The following is a 12,923-nucleotide window of genomic DNA, read 5'->3' on the forward strand; positions in this document are numbered from 1 at the left end:
GGATGAAATGATGAAGAATTACTAACTTAATTCTAACGACACTGTGAGTATGATATAGGTGCTCAAATATTGCTTTGTGAATATGCTGACCTCGACACTGAAATATTGATAGTTTTAGATTGCCGTTATGTATTACTAACAATAAAACAAGTCAATTTTGTTCACAGTGGCTGTTCTATGTTCTGTAACTCACTCCCGGGTATCTGTTATTCTATATATAAAGCACCCAAACCCCTCGATTAGATTCCAGCCTGTAACTCACTCCCGGGTATCTGTTATTCTATATATAAACCATCCGAATCCCTCGATTAGATTCCAGTCTGTAACTCACGCCCCGGTATCTGTTATTCTATATATAATCCACCCGATCCCTCGATTAGATTCCAGTTTGTAAATCACTCTCGAGTATCTGTTATTCTATATATAACCCACCCGAAACCCTCGATTAGATTCCAGTCTGTAACTCACTCCCGTGTATCTGTTATTCTATATATAGATAGTGTGAACATAACGATAGAAGTTATAATAATCATAACCCTCCGTGTACCATGGAAGATATTTGGTTTGTGAGGAGGGTGGGATTGCTCAATGATTTTAGAAAAGGGTCAAATCCTCTCTTCCACGAACCTGTTTTTCTGTCTTGTTCTTTACATGATACAATGCCACCCCCTGCTGTCTGATTCTCACTACTACACAAGCAGGCAATGCAGGGGCAAATGAACCGTGTGTATGTGTGTACGTGTGTGTGTATATGTGCACGTGTGTTTGTGCGTGTGCACACGTTTGTGTTTGTGTGTGTGTAGGTGTGTGTTTGCATGTGTGTGTGTGGTTTTGTGCGTGTGTTTTTGTGATCGTCTGTGTATTTTTGTGTGTTTCAGTGTGTGTGTACCTGTGTGTGTGTGTGTGTGTGTGTGTGTTCATGTATTTGTGTCTGCGTGCATGTGTTTTTGTCTGTGTGCATGTGTGCGTGTGGTGTGTGTCTCGTATGTGTGTATTTGTGCATTTGTGTGTGTTTTTGTGTGTCTATGTACGTTTGTGTCTGCGTTTTGTTGTGCTTGTGTGTGTGTTTGTGTGTTGTATGTTTGTGTGTGTGTTGGTGTGCGTGTGTTGGTGTGCGTGTGTTGGTGTGATAGAGACTGTTTCTATGTGTATGTATGTTTCCTTGTTTGTGTGTGCATGTTTGCGTGTGTGTTATGGTTTGCGAATTTGTGTGTGTTATTGTTTGATTGTGTGGGTGTGTTATTGTTTGATTGTGTGTGTTTTTGTGTCACTTTACTTGTGGGTGTGGTTGTGTGTGTTTTTTGTTTGTGTGTGTGTGTGTTATTGTTTGTGTGTGTTTTTGTGTGTGTGTTTTCCTGTGTTTGGTTGTGTGTGTGTTTGTGTGGGTGTTATTGTTTGTTTGCATTTGGTTGTGTGTTTGTATGTGTGTGTTATTCATTGCTTAAGAACATGTATGTGTGTGTAATTGTGTGTATATATAAACCATCCGAACCCCTCGATTACATTCCAACCTGTAATTCACTCCCGGGTATCTGTTATTCTATATATAGATAGTATGAATAGAAGTTATAATAAACATAACACTCCGTGTGCCATGGAAGATATTTGGTTTGTGAGGAGGGTGGGATTGCTCAATGATTTTAGAAAAGGGTCAAATCCTCTCTTCCACGAACCTGTTTTTCTGTCTTGTTCTTTACGTGATACAATGCCACCCCCTGCTGTCTGATTCTCACTACTACACAAGCAGGCAATGCAGGGGGAAATGAACTGTGTGTATGTGTGTGTATATGTGCACATGTGTTTGTGCATGCGCACACGTTTGTGTTTGTGTGAGTGTGTATGTGCGTGTGTGTTTGCATGTGTGTGTGTGGTTTTGTGCGTGTGTGTTTGTGTTTGTCTGTGTATTTTTGTGTGTTTCAGTCTGTGTGTCTGAGTTTGTGTGTGTTTGGGTGTGTGCATGTGTTTGTGTCTGTGTGCATGTGTGCGTGTGGTGTGTGTCTCGTATGTGTTTGTGCATTTGTGTGTGTTTCGCATACGTTTGTGTGTGTCTGTGTGTATGTATGTTTGTGTCTGCATTTTGCTGTGCTGTGTGTGTGTATGTGTGTTGTTGTACTTGTGTGTGTGTGTTTTGGTGTGTGTGTGTTGGTATGTGTGTGTGATGGTGTGTTAGAGACTGTGTTTATATATGTGTGTATGTATGTTTTTTGTTTGTGTGTGTCTGTGTGCATGTTTGCATGTGTGTTACGGTTTGTGTATGTGTGTGTGTGTTATTGTTTGATTGTGTGAGTGTGTTATTGTTTGATTGTGTGTGTTTTTGTATGTCTGTTTTTCTGTGGGTGTGGTTGTGTGTGTTTTTTGTTTGTGTGTGTGTTATTGTTTGTGTGTGTTTTTTTGTGTGTGTTTTCCTGTGTTTGATTGTGTGTGTGTTTGTGTGGGTGTTATTGTTTGTGTGCATCTGGTTGTTTGTTTGTATGTGTGTGTTATTCCTTGTGTAAGATCATGTATGTGTGTATAATTGTGTATATATAAACCACCTGAACCCCTCAATTAGATTCCAGTCTGTAACTCACTCCCGGGTATCTGTTATTCTATATATAAACCACCCGAACCCCTCGATTAGATTCCAATCTGTAACACATTCTCGGGTATCTGTTATTCTATATATAAACCACCAGAACCCCTCATTTAGATTCCAGCCTGTAATTCACTCCCGGGTATCTGTTATTCTATATATAAACCACCCGAACCTCTCGATTAGAATCCAGCCTGTAACTCACTCCTGGGTATCAATTATTCTATATATAAAACACCCGAACCCCTCAATTAGATTCCAGTCTGTAACTCATTCCCGGGTATCTGTTATTCTATATATAATCCACCCGATCCCCTCGATTAGATTCCAGTCTGTAACTCACTCCCGGGTATCTGTTATTCTATATATAAACAACCCGAAACCCTCGATTAGATTCCAGCCTATAACTCACTCCCGGATATCTGTTATTCTATATATAAACCACCCGAATCCTTCGATTAGATTCCAGTCTGTAACACACTCCCGAGCATCTGTTATTCTATATATAAACCACCCAAACCTCTCGATTAGATTCCAGTTTGTACCTCACTCTCGGGTATCTGTTATTCTATATATAACCCACCCAAACCCCTCGATTAGATTCCAGTTTGTAAATCACTCTCAAGTATCTGTTATTCTATATATAATCCACCCAAACCCCTCGATTAGATTCCAGTCTGTAACTCACTCCCGGGTATCTGTTATTCTATATATAAACCACCCAAACCCTTTGATTAGATTCCAACCTGTCTGTAATTCAATCCCGGGTATCTGTTATTCTATATATAAACCACTCAAATCCATCGATTAGATTCCTGTCTGTAACTCACTCCTGGGTGTTTGTTATTCTATATAGAGATAGTGTGAATATAATGTTAGAAGTTATAATAATCATAACCCTCCGTGTGCCATGGAAGATATTTGGTTTGTGAGGAGGGTGGGATTGCTCAATGATTTTAGAAAAGGGTCAAATCCTCTTCCATGAACCTGTTTTTCTGTCTTGTTCTTTACGTGATACAAGGCCACCCCCTGCTGTCTGATTCTCACTACTACACAAGCAGGCAATGCAGGGGCAAATGAACCATGTGTATGTGTGTACGTGTGTGTGTATATGTGCACGTGTGTTTGTGCATGTGCACACGTTTCTGTGCGTGTGTGTATGTGTGTTTGCATGTGTGTGTGTGGTTTTTGCGTGTGTTTTTGTGATTGTCTGTGTATTTTTGTGTGTTTCAGTGTGTGTGTGTGTGTGTGTGTGTTTTCATGTATTTGTGTCTGTGTGCATGTGTTTGTGTCTGTGTGCATGTGTGCGTGTGGTGTGTCTCGTATGTGTGTGTTTGTGCATTTGTGTGTGTTTTGCGTGTGTTTGTGCATTTGTGTGTGTTTTGCATGTGTTTGTGTCTGTGTGTGTCTATATACGTTTGTGTCTGCGTTTTGTTGTGCTTGTGTGTGTGTTTGTGTGTTGTTGTATTTTTGTGTGTGTTGGTGTGCGTGTTGGTGTGATAGAGACTGTGTTATATGTGTGTGTATGTATGTTTCCTTGTTTGTGTGTGCATGTTTGCATGTGTGTTATGGTTTGCGTATGCGTGTGTGTTATTGTTTGATTGTGTGAGTGTGTTATTGTTTGATTGTGTGTGTTTTTGTGTCACTTTTCCTGTGGGTGTGGTTGTGTGTGTGTGTTATTGTTTGTGTGTGTTTTTGTGTGTGTGTTTTCCTGTGTTTGGTTGTGTGTGTGTTTGTGTGGGTGTTATTGTTTGTGTGCATTTGGTTGTGTGTTTGTATGTGTGTGTTACTCATTGTTTAAGATCATGTATGTGTGCGTAACTGTGTGTATATATAAACCACCCGAACCCCTCGATTACGTTCCAACCTGTAACTCACTCCCGGGTATCTGTTATTCTATATATAGATAGTATGAACATAATAATAGAAGTTATAATCATAACCCTCCGTGTGCCATGGAAAATATTTGGTTTGTGAGGAGGGTGGGATTGCTCAATGATTTTAGAAAAGGGTCAAATCCTCTTCCACGAACCTGTTTTTCTGTCTTGTTCTTTACGTGATACAATGCCACCCCCTGCTGTCTGATTCTCACTACTACACAAGCAGGCAATGCAGGGGCAAATGAACTGTGTCTATATGTATGTGTATATGTGCACATGTGTTTGTGCATGTGCACACGTTTGTGTTTGTGTGAGTGTGTATGTGTGTGTGTTTGCATGTGTGTGTGTGGTTTTGTGCATTTGTGTTTGTGTATTTTTGTGTGTTTCAGTGTGTGTCTCAGTTTGTGTGTGTTTGTGTCTGTGTGCATGTGTGCGTGTGGTTTGTGTCTTGTATGTGTGTGTTTGTGCATTTGTGTGTGTTTCGCATGTGTTTGTGTGTCTGTGTGTGTATGAATGTTTGTGTCTGCATTTTGCTGTGCTTGTGTGTATGTATGTGTGTTGTTGTATTTGTGTTTGTGTGTTTTGGTGTGTGTATGTTGGTGTGTTAGAGACTCTGTTTATATACGTGTGTATGTATGTTTTTTGTTTGTGTGTGTCTGTGTGCATGTTTGCATGTGTGTTACGGTTTGTGTATGTGTGCGTGTGTTATTGTTTGATTGTGTGAGTGTGTTATTGTTTGATTGTGTGTGTTTTTGTGTCTGTTTTCCTGTGGGTGTGGTTGTGTGTGTTTTTTGTTTGTGTGTGTGTTATTGTTTGTGTGTGTTTTTGTGTGTGTGTTTTCCTGTGTTTGATTGTGTGCATGTTTGTCTGGGTGTTATTGTTTGTGTGCATCTGGTTGTGTGTTTGTATGTGTGTGTTATTTATTGTGTAAGATCATGTATGTGTGTGTAATTGTGTATATATAAACCACCTGAACCCCTCGATTAGATTCCAGCCTGTAACACATTCTCGGGTATCTGTTATTCGATATATAAACCACCAGAACCCCTCGTTTAGATTCCAGCCTGTAACTCACTCCCTGGTATCAGTTATTCTATATATAAACCACCCGACCCCCTCGATTAGATTCCAGCCTGTAACACATTCTCGGGTATCTGTTATTCGATATATAAACCACCAGAACCCCTCGTTTAGATTCCAGCCTGTAACTCACTCCCTGGTATCAGTTATTCTATATATAAACCACCCGAACCCCTCGATTAGATCCCAGCCTGTAACACATTCCCGGGTATCAGTTATTCTATATATAAACCACCCGAACCCCTCGATTAGATCCCAGCCTGTAACTCACTCCCAGGTATCTGTTATTCTATATATAAACCATCCGCATCCCTCGATTAGATTCCAGTCTGTAACTCACTCCCGGGTATCTGTTACTCTATATTTAACCCAACCGAACCCCTCGATTAGATTCCAATCTGTAACTCACTCCCGGGCATCTGTTATTCTATATATAAACCACCCGAAACCCTCGATTAGATTCCAGCCTGTAACTCACTCCCGGGTATCTATTATTCTATATATAAACCATCCGAATCCCTCGATTAGATTCCAGTCTGTAACTCACTCCCGGGCATCTGTTATTCTATATATAAACCACCCAAACCTCTCAATTAGATTCCAGTTTGTAACTCACTCTCGGATATGTTATTCTATATATAACACACCCGAACCCCTCGATTAGATTCCAGTTTGTAAATCACTCTCGGGTATCTGTTACTCTATATATAAACCACCCGAACCCCTCGATTAGATTCCAGTCTGTAACTCACTCCCGGGTATCTATTATTCTATATATAATCCACCCAAACCCCTCGATTAGATTCCAGTCTGTAACTCACTCCCGGGCATCTGTTATTCTATAAATAAACCACCCGAACACCTCGATTAGATTCCAGCCTGTAACTCACTCCCGGGTATCTGTTATTCTATATATAAACCACCCAAACCCATCGATTAGATTCCAGTCTGTAACCCACTCCCGGGTATCTATTATTCTATATATAAACCACCCGAACACCCCGATTAGATTCCAGTCTGTAACTCACTCCCGTGTATCTGTTATTCTATATATAAACCACCCAAACCCCTCGATTAGATTCCAGTCTGTAACTCACTCCCGTGTATCTGTTATTCTATATATAGATAGTGTGAACATGATGATAGAAGTTATAATAATCATAACCCTCCATGTGCCATGGAAGATATTTGGTTTGTGAGGAGGGTGGGATTGCTCAATGATTTTAGAAAAGTGTCAAATCCTCTTCCACGAACAAAAACAGAATTACCTGGAAAACCTCAGCAGGTCTGGCAGCATCGACGGAGAAGAAAAGAGTTGACGTTTCGAGTCCTCATGACCCTTCGACAAATCTGTCGAAGGGTCATGAGGACTCAAAACGTCAACTCTTTTCTTCTCCGCCGATGCTGCCAGACCTGCTGAGTTTTTCCAGGTAATTCTGTTTTTGTTTTGGATTTCCAGCATCCGCAGTTTTTTTGTTTTTACCTCTTCCACGAACCTGTTTTTCTGTCTTGTTCTTTACGTGATACAATGCCACCCCCTGCTGTCTGATTCTCACTACTACACAAGCAGGCAATGCAGGGGCAAATGAACCATGTGTATATGTGTACGTGTGTGGGTATATGTGCACATGTGTTTGTGCATGCGCACACGTTTGTGTTTGTGTGAGTGTGTATGTGTGTTTTTGCATGTGTGTGTGTGGTTTTGTGCATGTGTGTTTGTGTTTGTCTGTGTATTTTTGTGTGTTTCAGTGTGTGTGTGTCTGAATGTGTGTGTGTGTCTATGTGCATGTGTGCGTGTGTTGTGTGTCTTGTATGTGTGTGCTTGTGCATTTGTGTGTGTTTCGCATGTGTTTGTGTGTGTCTGTTTGTGTATGTTTGTTTGTGCCTGCGTGTTGCTGTGCTTGTGTGTGTGTTTGTGTGTTGTTTTATGTTTGTGTGTGTGTGTTTTGGTGTGTATGTGTTGGTGTGTGTGTGTTGGTGTGATAGAGGCTGTGTTTATATGTGTTTGTAAGTATGTTTCCTTGTTTGTGTGTGTCTGTGTGCATGTTTGCGTGCGTCTTATGGTTTGTGTGTGTGTGTGTTATTTTTTGATTGTGTGTGTTTCAGTGTGTGTGTGTCTGAGTTTGTGTGTGTGTGCATGTGTGCGTGTGGTGTGTGTCTTGTATGTGTGTGTTTATGCATTTGTGTGTATTTCCCATTTGTTTGTCTAGGTGTGTGTATGTTTGTGTATGCGTGTTGCTGTGCTTGTCTGTGTGTTTGTGTGTTGTTGTATTTGTGCGTGTGTCTCTTTCTGTGAGTTGGTGTGTGTGTGTTATTGTTTGTGTGTGTTTTTGTGTGCGTGCTTTCCTGTGGTGATTGTGTGCATGTTTGTGTGGGTGTTATTGTTCGTGTGTATCTGGTTGTGTGTTTGTATGTGTGTGTTATTCATTGTTTAAGATCATGTATGTGTGTGTAATTGTGCATATATAAACCACCCGAAACCCTCGATTAGATTCCAGCCTGTAACTACTCTCGGGTATCCGTTATACTATATTTAAACCACCTGAACCACTCAATCAGATTCCAGTCTGTAACTCACTCCCGGGTATCTGTTATGCTATATATAAACCACCCGAACCACTCGATTAGATTCCAGTCTGTAACTCACTCCCGGGTACCTGTTATTCTATATATAAACCACCCAAACCCATCGATTAGATTCCAGTCTGTAACTCACTCCCGGGTATCTGTTATTCTATATATAAACCACCCAAACCCATCGATTAGATTCCAGTCTGTAACTCACTCCCATGTATCTGTTATTATATATTTAAACCACCCTAACCCCTCGATTAGATTCCAGTCTGTAACTCACTCCCGGGTATCTGTTATTCGATATATAAACCACGCGAACCCCTCGATTAGATTCCAGTCTGTAACTCACTCCCAGGTATCTGTTATTTATATATAAACCACCCAAACCCCTCGATTAGATTCCAGTCTGTAACTCATTCCCGGGTATCTGTTATTTATATATAAACCACCCAAACCCCTCGATTAGATTCCAGTCTGTAACTCACTCCTGTGTATCTGTTATTCTATATATAGATAGTGTGAACATAATGATAGAAGTTATAATAATCATAACCCTCCGTGCGCCATGGAAGATATTTGGTTTGTGAGGAGGGTGGGATTGCTCAACGATTTTAGAAAAGGGTCAAATCCTCTCTTCCACGAACCTGTTTTTCTGTCTTGTTCTTTACGTGATACAATGCCACCCCCTGCTGTCTGATTCTCACTACTACACAAGCAGGCAATGCAGGGGCAAATGAACCGTGTGTACGTGTGTGTGTGTATGTGCACGTGTGTTTGTGCATGTGCACGCGTTTGTGTTTGTGTGAGTGTTTATGTGTGTGTGTTTGCATGTTTGTGTGTGGTTTTGTGCATGTGTTTGAGTTTGTCTGTGTATTTGTGTTTGTTTCAGTGTGTGTCTGAGTTTGTGTGTGTTTGTGTCTGTGTGCATGTGTTTGTGTCTGAGTGCATGTGTGCGTGTGGTGTGTGTCTTGTATGTGTGTGTTTGTGCATTTGTGTGTGTTTCACATGTGTTTGTGTGTGTCTGTTTGTGTATGTTTGTTTTTGTCGGTGTGTTGCTGTGCTTGTGTGTGTGTTTGTGTGTTGTATTTGTGTGTGTGTGCTTTGGTGTGTGTGTGTTTTGGTGTCTGTGTGTTGGTGTGATAGAGACTGTGTTTATTTGTGTTTGTAAGTATGTTTCCATTTTTGTGTGTGTCTGTGTGCATGTTTGTGTGGGTGTTATGGTTTGTGTGTGTTATTGTTTGATTGTGTGTGTTTTTGTGTCATTTTTCCTGTGGGTGTGTTGTGTGTGTTTTTTGTTGTGTGTGTGTTATTGATTGTGTGTGTTTCAGTGTGTGTGTGTCTGAGTTTGTGTGTGTGTGCATGTGTGCGTGTGGTGTGTGTCTTGTATGTGCGTGTTTATGCATTTGTGTGTATTTCCCATTTGTTTGTCTAGGTGTGTGTATGTTTGTGTATGCGTGTTGCTGTGCTTGTCTGTGTGTTTGTGTGTTGTTGTATTTGTGCGTGTGTCTCTTTCTGTGAGTTGGTGTGTGTGTGTGTTATTGTTTGTGTGTGTTTTTGTGTGCGTGCTTTCCTGTGTTTGATTGTGTGCATGTTTGTGTGGGTGTTATTGTTCGTGTGTATCTGGTTGTGTGTTTGTATGTGTGTGTTATTCATTGTTTAAGATCATGTATGCGTGTGTAATTGTGCATATATAAAACACCCGAAACCCTCGATTAGATTCCAGCCTGTAACTCACTCCAAGGTATCTGTTATGCTATATATAAACCACCCGAACCACTCGATTAGATTCCAGTCTGTAACTCACTCCCTGGTATCTGTTATTCTATATATAAACCACCCGAACCCCTCGATTAGATTCCAGCCTGTAACTCACTCCCTGGTATCTGTTATTCTATATATAAACCACCCGAACCCCTCGATTAGATTCCAGTCTGTAACTCATTCCCGGGTATCTGTTATTCTATATATAGACCACCCGAACCCATCGATTAGATTCCAGCCTGTAACTCACTGCCATGTATTTGTTATTCTATATCTAAACCACCCGAACCCCTCGATTAGATTCCAGTCTGTAACTCACTCCCGGATATCTGTTATTCTATATATAAAACATCCAAACCCCTCGATTAGATTCCAGTCTGTAACTCACTCCCGGGTATCTGTTATTCTATATATAAACATCCTGAACCCCTCGATTAGATTCCAGTCTGTAATTCACTCCCGAGTATCTGTTATTCTATATATAAACCACCCGAACCCCTCGATTAGATTCCAGCCTGTAACTCACTCCCGGGTATCTATTATTCTATATATAAACCACCCGAATCTCTCGATTAGATTCCAGCCTGTAACTCATTCCCAGTATTTGTGATTCTGTATATAAACCATCCGAACCCCTCGATTAGATTCCAGTCTGTAACTCACTCCCGGGTATCTGTTATTCTATATATAAACCACCCGAACCCCTCGATTAGATTCCAGTCTGTAACTCACTCCCGGGTATCTGTTATTCTATATATAAACCACCCGAACCCCTCGATTAGATTCCAGTCTGTAACTCACTCCCGGGTATCTATTATTCTATATATAGATAGTGTGAACATATTGTTAGAAGTTATAATAATCATAACCCTCCGTGTACCATGGAAGATATTTTGTTTGTGAGGAGGGTGGGATTGATCAATGATTTTAGAAAAGGGTCAAATCCTCTCTTCCACGAACCTGTTTTTCTGTCTTGTTCTTTACATGATACAATGCCACCCCCTGCTGTCTGATTCTCACTACTACACAAGCAGGCAATGCAGGGGCAAATGAACCGTGTGTATGTGTGTACGTGTGTGTGTATATGTGCAAGTGTGTTTGTGCATGCGCACACGTTTGTGTTTGTGTGAGTGTTTATGTGTGTGTTTGCATGTGTGTGTGTGGTTTTGTGCGTGTGTGTTTGTGTTTGTCTGTGTATTTTTGTGTGTCTGAGTTTGTGTGTGTTTGTGTTTGTGTGCATGCGTTTGTGTCTGTGTGCATGTGTGCATGTGGTGTGTGTCTCGTATGCGTGTGTTTGTGCATTTGTGTGTGTTTCACATGTGTTTGTGTGTGTCTGTGTGTGTATGTATGTTTGTGTCTGCATTTTGCTGTGCTTGTCTGTGTGTTGTATTGTGTGTGTGTGTGTTGGTGTGTGTGTGTTGGTGTGATAGAGACTGTGTTTATATATGTGTGTATGTATATTTTTTGTTTGTGTGTGTCTGTGTGCATGTTTGCATGTGTGTTATGGTTTGTGTATGTGTGTGTGTGTTATTGTTTGATTGTGTGAGTGTGTTATTTTTTGATTGTGTGTGTTTTTGTATGTCTGTTTTCCTGTGGGTGTGGTTGTGTGTGTTTTTTGTTTGTGTGTGTGTTATTGTTTGTGTGTGTTTTTGTGTGTGTGTTTTCCTGTGTTTGATTGTGTGCGTGTTTGTGTGGGTGTTATTGTTTGTGTGCATCTGATTGTATGTTTGTATTGTGTAAGATCATGTATGTGTGTATAATTGTGTAGAAAAAACCACCCGAACCCCTCAATTAGATTCCAGCCTGTAACTCACTCCCGGACATCTGTTATTCTATATATAACCCACACGAACCACTCGATTAGATTCCAGTTTGTAACTCACTCTCGGATATCTGTTATTCTATATATAAACCACCCGAACCACTCGATTAGATTCCAGCCTGTAACTCACTCCCGGGCATCTGTTATTCTATGTATAAACCACCCGAGCCCCTCGATTAGATTCCAGTCTGTAACTCACTCCCGGGTATCTGTTATTCTATATATAAACCACCCGAACACCTCGATTAGATTCCAGCCTGTAACTCACACCCGGGTATTTGTTATTCTATATATAGATAGTATGAACATAATGATAGAAGTTATAATAATCATAACCCTCCGTGTGCCATGGAAGATATTTTGTTTGTGAGGAGGGTGGGATTTCTGAATGCTTTTAGAAAAGGGTCAAATCCTCCCTTCCAAGAACCTGTTTTTCTGTCTTGTTCTTTACATGATACAATGCCACCCCCTGCTGTCTGATTCTCACTACTACTCAAGCAGGCAATGCAGGGGGAAATGAACTGTGTGTATGTGTATAAGTGTGTGTGTATATGTGCACGTGTGTTTGTGCATGTGCACACGTTTGTGTGCGTGTGTGTGTTTGTGTATGTGTATGCCGGATCTGTTTTTGTTTGTGTGCGAGCATTTGTGTTCGTGTGAGTATGTCTGTGTGTGTGTGCTTTTGAGTTGGTGTGTGTGTGTTTGTTTGCGTGTGCATCTGTGTATGTGTTATTGTTCATTTGTGTGTTTTCCTGTTTGTTGGTATGTGTGTGCGTGTGGTTTTGTGTATATGTGTTTATGTGTGTGTGTTTGTGTTTCTGTCTGTGTGTGTTGTGTGTGTTTGTGTGTGTGTTTATGTGTTTGTGTGTTTCACTTGTTTGTGTGCGTGACTGTTTGTGTCTGTGTGTGTTTGCCTGTGCAGTTGTGTGTATATGTGTTTGTGTGTGCGTGTATTTGTGTGTGTGTGTGTGTGTGTGTGTGTTTGTATCGGTGTGTTTGTGTTTGTGTGTATTTGTGAATGTTTCAGTGTGTGTGTCTGAGTGTGTTTGTGTGAGAGTGCCTGCTTGTGTTCTAGTGTGTGTGTGTTTGTGCATGCGTGCATATTTTGCATGTGTCGTGTGTGTCCGTTTATGTGTGCGTGTGTGTCTGTGTGTGTTTGTGGGAGAGTGCTTTCTTGTGTGTGTGTTTGTGTGTGAGTGCTTGTTTGTGTATGTGTGTGACTGTGTTTGTGTGT

The sequence above is a fragment of the Carcharodon carcharias genome, assembly GCF_017639515.1.
Source record: "Carcharodon carcharias isolate sCarCar2 chromosome 27 unlocalized genomic scaffold, sCarCar2.pri SUPER_27_unloc_1, whole genome shotgun sequence".
NCBI classification, from domain to species: domain Eukaryota; kingdom Metazoa; phylum Chordata; class Chondrichthyes; order Lamniformes; family Lamnidae; genus Carcharodon; species Carcharodon carcharias.